Raw genomic sequence first — 9117 nt, forward strand, 5'->3', positions numbered from 1 at the left:
CAAGCGTGAGTCTTATTGTTTCCATTATTATCGAGGTCACAATCCTTTGTCAAGTGCAACCCGCTACGAGGTCACAATCTTTCTAGAAGAATCTCTTACTCCTTCTAGCCTTACTATAGAAAGAAAGATTAATCAAGCCCAAACTTGATTATTAAACGTGGATTACATCTCAATGTTCATGACTCTAAGTCATTTGTCAGATCCAAGATCTGATATAACATTTTGATAGTTGATGGTTTAACTATAAACCATTAAGAACTCATCAACGAGAGATTCCACATTTCTCAAGCCATAGATGATTTCTACCATTATTGTGAACAATTTGCGTTTATGAATAGCTATTATTCATGTTCAATAATTCCTTGTTGAAACTAGTGCCAACAATTGTTACATCCGACTATGGTTCTTGAGGTGCTTCAAGTTCCACGTGCCTCCCACTTGCTTTGTCATTAGAAGCTTGCTTTCTGCTAACTCGACTTTTAGAGGAATAAATGAACTTATTATTAGTGGGTTTGTATATAATAATCTAAATGCCCTTTTAGAATATTCCACAATATGTAATTAGTTGGTGTTTGAATTGTATTCTAGATACAATTATTTGTGATTGAAGTATAATCCAAAAATGTTAAAAGGAGGACATTTCTACCGATTAGAAAGTAAACTATATCAAGTAAAGTTTAATTCACCTTTTATCATCATGAAGACTTTAGATGGTACTATTGGGTTGTATCTCGTGCTCAATCATAGACATTTATTAGAAAGGAAGTCATACACAAAAGTGTATAGTTCCTTAATAATTATTTTCTCTACACTTTAGTGAAAATATTGCTAGGAATCTTTTATATATAAATAAGATTCACATATGTCAAATAAACTACAATATTTGCCTTCTAAGATCCCTTTCTTGAAGTTGAAATATGTGGATTTCATTTATACAATAAAGATAACGATGTCATGGATAAGTTTGATATAAAAAAAAATTAAGTCAAAAGTGTTTGCATATAGAACTTAATTTTTTAAAATGTTGATATTTACTTTGTAATTCTATTAAGAGATCTAGTCTCGGAAATAGAAGTCAACCATTTCAAAATATGAGTATTATCGTTATGAAAAATGATCTAGTAAATAATCAAACATTTAAATATATAATTGAGACATAAATATTTAGACATGCTAAATTTAAATCATACATTGTTCCAATACAAACATTGTGTTATATTACAAGCAACTTATGTTCTAAGCATAAATAATAAACTAAACTTCGAAAGTGTAGTTCCAACTTGCTTGTGATCACCTAGTTACTCTTCTGTAAATATATGCAATCAAGTTACAAATATTAGATTAACATTTAAGTACCAAGTACTTGAGTGTTACTCGAAAAATATAAGTTTTATCCAGTAGATAAATGAAGTACTAGTATATTCCAAACTTTCTTTCTAGATAAGAGGAACAGTTCCTCTACTAGTGTCCAGTTTCTTCACAAAAGAAACAAGATCCATCTATGTGGGTGATGTGCACAAAAGTACCCACTAATTTTAATATTTATAACCTAACAAACTTAAACTAACTATGCACTTATAGGCAGTGTACCTAGTCGAATTACAATATAGCTTGGGTAAGTCGGGTGTCGATCACAGGGAACGGTGTTACTAATTAATCTACATACTATTAAATTAACCTAATTATTAACAAGTTTAAAAGGGGGTTTTACCTGATTTTACAAGACCAGACAAACTTAACTCAAATTCAATAAGTAAAAACACACTCTTGTCTAGTTTGAATCCACTTCTTCCTTATGGCTAGCTAATGATTATGGATTATCTAGTTGGTTTTAATTATATTAGTAATTTAGTTCTAACTTTACCAATAATTAACTAATTCATGTCAAACTATGTATGTTCACACGCAATTAAACACAAAATTAATTATGAGTATAAATATGCTATGTAAGATTTATTATATAAACACAATTATAGTCACAATCCACATTCTCTAGCACAACTAAGTTTATTTATTCTAATTACTAACTAAGACTGGTCAATCCTAGCTCTAACAATTCAATGTTCACTAAATCATTAGGTAAACAAGTTCATGCAGTTAATGGTCACTAAGCTACACAGAACATGCAATCAATCAATTAGAGAAACAAACACAAGCATGCTAGGTAAAACAAATCAAACACAAGCAATTTTACCAACTAAATAAATCCATAAAAATTAAGCTATTCATAAGTTAAAAGCTTCATCTAGCTAAACAAGAGTAGCTAGATTCAGCTGCTCATCATAGCAACTAACACACTAACACAAATTAAAGTGTAATAAAACATGTTCCTAATTATCAATTAAATAATCTAAACATGGACCTTCACTCTTTTGGTGTTGGAAGCCCCTTCCCATAACTTTTCTCTGCTCAAAATCGTCTTTTGGAACTCCTCTCTCTTGCCAAAAGTCCCCTCTATTCGTAATGGTCAAGGGTTTGTATAGTTGCTGATTTTCACAAATTCACGTCGTGAATAATAAGATATTCACGTCGTGAGTTTCAGATAACCGTGCCCGTCAAGGATTCCTTCACCCGCGTACATATCTTCTAGAACCAACTCTCACGTCGTGAATCTTCAAGTTCCCACAACGTGAGAACGCTTTTTCCAGATTTTTCTTCTCTTTTAATCTTTTAATTCCCAAAGTTTCTTTCTTTAACATTTTTAGTCCCTTTTCTTCAAAATGTCTTCTTTTTGGCTGCAAATAACATTTAAGCTCATAAGTACCATTATTCTAAACAAATTACCAACTTATTAATAAAAATGTACTTAAATATTGCCTAAAAATAGGTATAAATATGGCAATATCAAAATACCCCACACTTAGACTTTGCTTGCCCTCAAGCAAATTTAAACTTAACCTTGATTACTAACATCACACAGAACAATCCGACTCTAGCTTAGCCATTATGCCAAGACCTCAACGCATGCATTTGTGTCTAAAATTTTCCTAAAGTACCCCCCATACTTTAAATACTCACAATCTTCATAAACACTCGCCCACTTTTTCCGAACAATGCTCATTTTATGCATCCATCCGAATCCATCCTCAGAAAACCTCTTAACCTCAAGGTATTTTTAGTTGAGCAACCTAATCATACATAATCTAAAATTACAATCTATGATACCACTATGGAGCTCTTTTGGAATTCTTCACTTCCTTGATAATTTGATCTTTGATTTCTTTGAATTCACCACCTTGTTTGATTTGATTTCTGGTATCTTCAACTTTTTGAATTTCTTGGAATTTTGATCTTTTGATCTTCACTTTAATTGCTCCAAAATGCTTCAAAATTTTCTTGCAATTCTCTCTTTTTTCTTTTTTATTTTTTATTTTTTTTTACCATTACATGTACCTCACTTTTTTCACTCAAAACCTACATGCTTAAGCAGAGGCGCTCAACCTCAACCTTTATTGGTTAATGATAATAATTTTCCTGGATACATTTCAGGTTTAGGCTGCTAAACATATTGCATCCCTCAAACCAAGCGGGATTATGTTTTTGTTCCATGATTTCACTAAAATAAGGGAGGCCACAAATGCACTACAACGTATATTTGCTCAACTAAACATTTGAACTTTTATCGGATCATCCCACATAATACTAGCAACTACAGTTCAAATTATTATTACTAGATTCAATTATTAAAAATTTCAATTTTCAAATTTTAAACTTTTACTATCAAATTCTATCATTATCTAGCAATTTACTTTTTCTACCCCTACCCCACACTTATTTCATACAATGCCCTCATTGTATGCATAAAATAAATCAAAATTAAAGAAAAGGGAGAAAAAGGAACAGACTCCCCTGTGATAGTGGCGTAAACATCTCCAAAAGTGTGGAAAACGTGCGTCTTGAATATGGACTCCGAAAATAGAAACTTGGATCTGGAACTCGCGAAATAAGGAATGTACCGACAAAACATGAAATCGAGCCTTCAATCGTCTTCAAATGTGGTATAAATCTCCAAAAGTAGAACGACCAATGTGGGAAAGCATACGCCACATTGTATGGTAGTAAAAATGAGCCAAAATAATCTCCAGAATAATGACAAGAAGAGTAGTATAAACCCATGGAATAATAATATGTCAAGGGTCTTGAAATTGTAAAAATCTCAGATTCACGACGTGAGTGTAAGACAATTCACGACGTGAAATCGTAATTACGCGTATTCTAAGAACCTCCTGATAACTGACTCACGACGCGAATAAGAAAAGTTCACGTCGTGAAAACTGGGCAAGCAGAAAAATATTGCCAAATCTTCTCCTAATGTCTTAATGTATTAAGAATCTTCTACATTCATCAGTTTTTGACTCTTTCGCTGACTTTCCACTCTCTTAACTCACCCCACACTTATTTTGAAAATATGGGTTTCGACTTTCGGCTTTAAACACTCCCGGCTAAAGACGTACGCACTCATACCTCGCTATCCACCAATGAAGAAAAAAAGTAACATAATATTCAAAATAGTTCTTACAATCCCATAAAAATAAAAACAAACTAAAAACAAACCAAACAAATTAAAAAAAACCTAATAACAATCAATCATCCTCCTCATCATCATGTGCTCCACTGGTTCCAACTCCATCACCTCCGCGTCCGCCAAACTCCGACCATCATGGACAAATCGGGTAATGATACCCTAAATGAGGCGGCTGCTCCACCCCAAGATGTCGGACAACATTCTCCATAGTGCCACATATCCAATTGACACTCAACGATAATTGGTCAAAGTAACCAGCCATATCACTCCTAAAAGGCGTACCAACCATGGAAGCAGGTGGGTGTATTGGCTGCCCGCGGTCTCCCCTTCCTCTCACGTTCCTACGCCTCGGTCTCGGTTCTGGCGCAGTTTGGTCAGCCGGCTCCTCGTCGTCATCATCATCATCGCCAAGGATTCCCCAATGTGTGCCATAATTTTTCACCACTCTCATTGTTTCCAGATACCCCATGATAAACTCATTCCCCTCAATACATGTTAGGGAACGAGTAATTGCCGGAACAAGAAGGTCATAAGAGCGGGCCAATCGGGTAACAAAATGCCCTCCACAAATGGGGCTTCCCGAACGAGCGCTTGTCGCATAGTCCGCTAAATACCGGGCTAAGAAATATGGTATATTGCAGCAAACACCCGGTTGCAGGATGCACCATAAAAAGAACAAGTTAATTTTAGTAACTTTATCACCGTGGCATTTGTGATGAATGGAGAAAGTGATTAAACGATGGATGAGGCGGTGTATCGGGCTTTTGATGCTGCTCTCGGGCGATCCGGAATTAAAAACTCCAGTGGCAATGTTACTCCAAAACGCTGGACCCGAAACTCCATCAGCATAGACCCGCTTGGCATCCCTCAAAAACAAAATGAACTCATGAGTGATGGTCTCATGAGCTTCATAGAGCCCCATACGGCGAGAAAAATCCACTAGACTGCACTCCCGATACTCCCCGCCTAACCGAAACACCAAAGCACGGGGAAAAGTAGGATCTCTGACATTGTCATGAAATGTGACCGTGGAAAAGAGCTCCACACATAGCTCCTTGTACATACTCTCCTGAATGTTTAAAAGGTTGAACCACCCTTTGCATACGAATTGGAATCCATCCCCCAAAAAGATTTTCGTGAGATATTGGGACATCCTGTCAACCAAGCCGACCTCCCTCAACCTTGCCCACTGAATAGTGGGAGCAACAACAAATTCTCGATTGTAGAGCCATCCCAACCGGGTATTCCATCGTGTGTTAATTTCATGGGGGGTAGTGGTTGGAAACTCATAAAACGGGTGTAAGCTTGCAATTCCAAGAGGTACGTATCGTCTTGGTGCCATTTCTGCAAAAACAAGGAAAAACCACAGCCAAAACAACAATCCACAATTTAGACTTAAAGGAAAAAGAATTTTGTTCAGCCCCAGGATTCACGTCGTGAATTCGCATTCTCAGCAAGCAAAATCGCAAAAATGGGGGGTAAATCCAGTCAAAATATCAATGGGTTTTACTCCTATACCTCTTCCAAACACATAGCATAAACATTCAAAGGTTATTACGAAGTTTGAAGAATTAATTTCGTCATTTCACTCAATTAACAAACCCTAACCCCAAGTTCATCTACTAGAGCAAAAACTAAACTTAATAATCAATAATTATTACCTTTGTTGGAAGCATTACGTAAGCACAAGGAAGATTAGTAGAGTTGTCGGCTAAAATTGCAGCAATGGGGACCAAGGGGGACCAAATTTTCGCTTCCACTTCGTGAAGAATAAAGAAAGTGAGGGTTTACTGGTTTCTAGGGCTTTATTCTGTGGTCCCGTGTTTTCAAAAATTCACGTCGTGAATTCTGAATGATTCACGTCGTGAATTGCATCTGGGCTAAAATTGGGTCATGTACTCACAAACTGATCTTAGGCCTGTTAGTCTAATGGGCTAAACTATATCATGGAGTATTTATCCGGTGCATTCACGATTCACGTCGTGAATTGCTAAACTTCACGTCGTGAATAAAGTCTGGAAGAGAAAATTTATACTAATTCAATTTTGCTTTAAACTAAATTCTTAATTATTACTACTTCCATTTTAAGGTCCCTACATTCAGTGCTTAATTATGTTCTAATTGAGTTGGATGACATGATCTAAGTTTTTAAAACTAAAATGCAAAAAGAAAAAGAAAAAATTTGCAAACCAAACTCGGGTTGCCTCCCGAGAAGCGCTTCTTTTTCTTGGAGTCTTGAGCTGGACTCCGTGCCTCCTACGTTGAGTCCTCGGAAGAATCCACCACTAGGATCTTTTGTTCCTTGAATCGCCTCTTGTAAGCTTGAACTCGCCTTTTGTATGCCTTCTTTGAATTCTCCTTTTTAGCTTTGACCTCTTCTTCAAGCTTGCATTTGGTCCCTTTAGTTTCTTCCTTGCACTCCATAGCATCCTCCTCCTCTTTCACCACCGGCTTTGTCACTCTTGAAGTGATCTCCTCTTCATCACTTGTCATCTCCTCATCCTTTTTTGCTCACCCAAGAAGGTGGAATCTTGTAAGCTATGACTTCAACCAAAAATGGAACAGATGCTCTTGGTTTTGTTCTTTTGACTTAATGAACTGCCCTGATCTCTTCTTCCATAAGCTTTTCCAGTTCTTCTAGTTCATTATCTTCATTGATTGTGAACACCTCTTCTTGAACATGTTCCTTTGGAAAGCCATCTTCTATCCCAAAAACTTCTTTTTCATCACCAACCCTCAAGGTGAGCTTAGACTCGCGAATATCAACCAAAGCTCCAGCAGTGTTAAGCAATGGACGACCAAGGATAATTGGAACATCGGGATCTTCCTTCATATCCAAAACTACAAAATCTATTGGAAAAACAAATTTTCCAATTTTCACCAAAATATCCTCCACGATGCCCCGGAGTTGTGTCACTGAACAGTTCGCCATGTGAATAGTCATTTTTGTAGCCTTCATCTTCTGAATTTCTAACTTCTGATAAAATGAATAAGGCATCAAATTGATGGGAGCCCCAGAATCGGCTAAAGCATTAACCTTCATTTTGTTGCCAAATTCACACGGAAGAGTGAGGCGTCCAGGATCTCCCATCTTCTTCAATGTCTCTCCCAACACAGCTTTTGAGCTTTGTTCACGTAGAACCACCTTAGAATGCTTCTTTAATTGCTTGCGAGTGGCTATCAAATCTTGCAGTAATTTTTGATGCTCGGGAATTTTGGATAAGGACTCGACAAAGGGAGTATTAATTGGGATCCCCTTCACATGCTTGACAAACTCTCTATGCTCTCTTTCCAGTGGACTAAGGGTAGCTTGGGGAGGAAAAGGCAAAGGCGGCTGATAAACCGAACCAATTACAGAAATTTTCTGTTCACAACGGGCCCACGTCGTGAACTTATATGGTTCACGTCATGAATTATGGAATTCAGTAGCTTCATGATTTTCAAGCTTGGTCTTCTTCAGCTTTGGATTGGGCTGCTGTGGTTCTTCTTCCAATGCCTCCAGGAACTTAGAGATGGCTTCTTGTTCAGTGTCTATGGCCATTACATGAGAGTGGGTCTTCGTTTCGATATTTTTCGGGGATAACTTCTCATGAACTAGAATGGCTAGTTGACCAACTTGTACTTCAAGGTTATGGATGGAGGCTTGATGATTCTTTATTAAAGTTTGTTGTTCCATAATAGCAGAATCAGTGGCATCGTGTCTCTTTTCCGAAGCTTCCATAAACTTCATCAACATAGTCTCTAGATCGGGTTTCTTCTCGGCTGGTGGCTGCTCCTTTTGATAGAAGCCTCGACCTGTCTGCCTATACTTCTCTTCTTTTTGCTTCTTATACTCTTCATATGGTAGCCACTCCTTCTTCGGTTTCCTCCAGTCCTCATCAAACTTATCCCCACTCGAGTAGGACACTTGAGCTTTTCTGTTCCCAAACTCATCTAAATTGCAGTCCTTAGTCAAGTGTGGACCACTACATCTCTCGCAACCCACTCTTATGGCATGTATTGACTGGTCCATTTGTGTTATCCTTCGATCCAAATTATTCAGCATAGCCATCACAACTGCTATTTCTTCAGTTTGGGCCCCTCCACCGCCTTTGATTCCATCTTGTTTAGGGTTGTGGTATTCGCGAGAGTGATTCGCGAATTCTTTAATCAGCTCCTTCACCTCCCTTGGATTTTTCTTTGTTAAAGGTCCTTGAGAGTCAAGGAGTTGTCTCGTCATAACGTTGACCCCATCATAGAAGATTGACATCTCTTGTTGCACATTTAGATCATGCTGAGGGCAATTTCTAAGCAAGCCCTTGTACCGCTCCCATGCTTCGTATAATGACTCCCCCGACTGTTGCTCAAAGTTAGCTATTGCCTTCTTGAGTTTGGCTATCTTGGATGGTGGGCAAAACTGGTCCAGGAATTGCTCACGCATTTGAGCCCAAGTGGTAATTGTACCCGGTGGAAGTGATTTTAACCACTCCTTAGCAGCTCCTTTGAAAGTGATGGGAAACATCCTAAGCAAGACGATGTTTCTGTTGACATTTGGGACATTGAAGTAATCTGCAATGTCCTTGACTTCATCTAGATGCTTAAAAGCATCCTCG

At 37.5% G+C, this 9117-nt stretch overlaps 1 non-coding gene across 1 annotated transcript; it reads left to right on the forward strand.

Annotated features, from left to right (window-relative positions):
* The first annotated feature begins 8790 nt into the window (after positions 1–8790).
* LOC111885271 (small nucleolar RNA R71) lies at positions 8791–8897 on the forward strand. Its single transcript, XR_002848066.2, has one exon. It is a non-coding gene; the product is annotated as a small nucleolar RNA R71 (small nucleolar RNA).
* The last annotated feature ends 220 nt before the right edge of the window (positions 8898–9117 follow it).

Source organism: Lactuca sativa, chromosome 1, assembly GCF_002870075.4.
Source record: "Lactuca sativa cultivar Salinas chromosome 1, Lsat_Salinas_v11, whole genome shotgun sequence".
NCBI classification, from domain to species: Eukaryota; Viridiplantae; Streptophyta; class Magnoliopsida; order Asterales; family Asteraceae; genus Lactuca; species Lactuca sativa.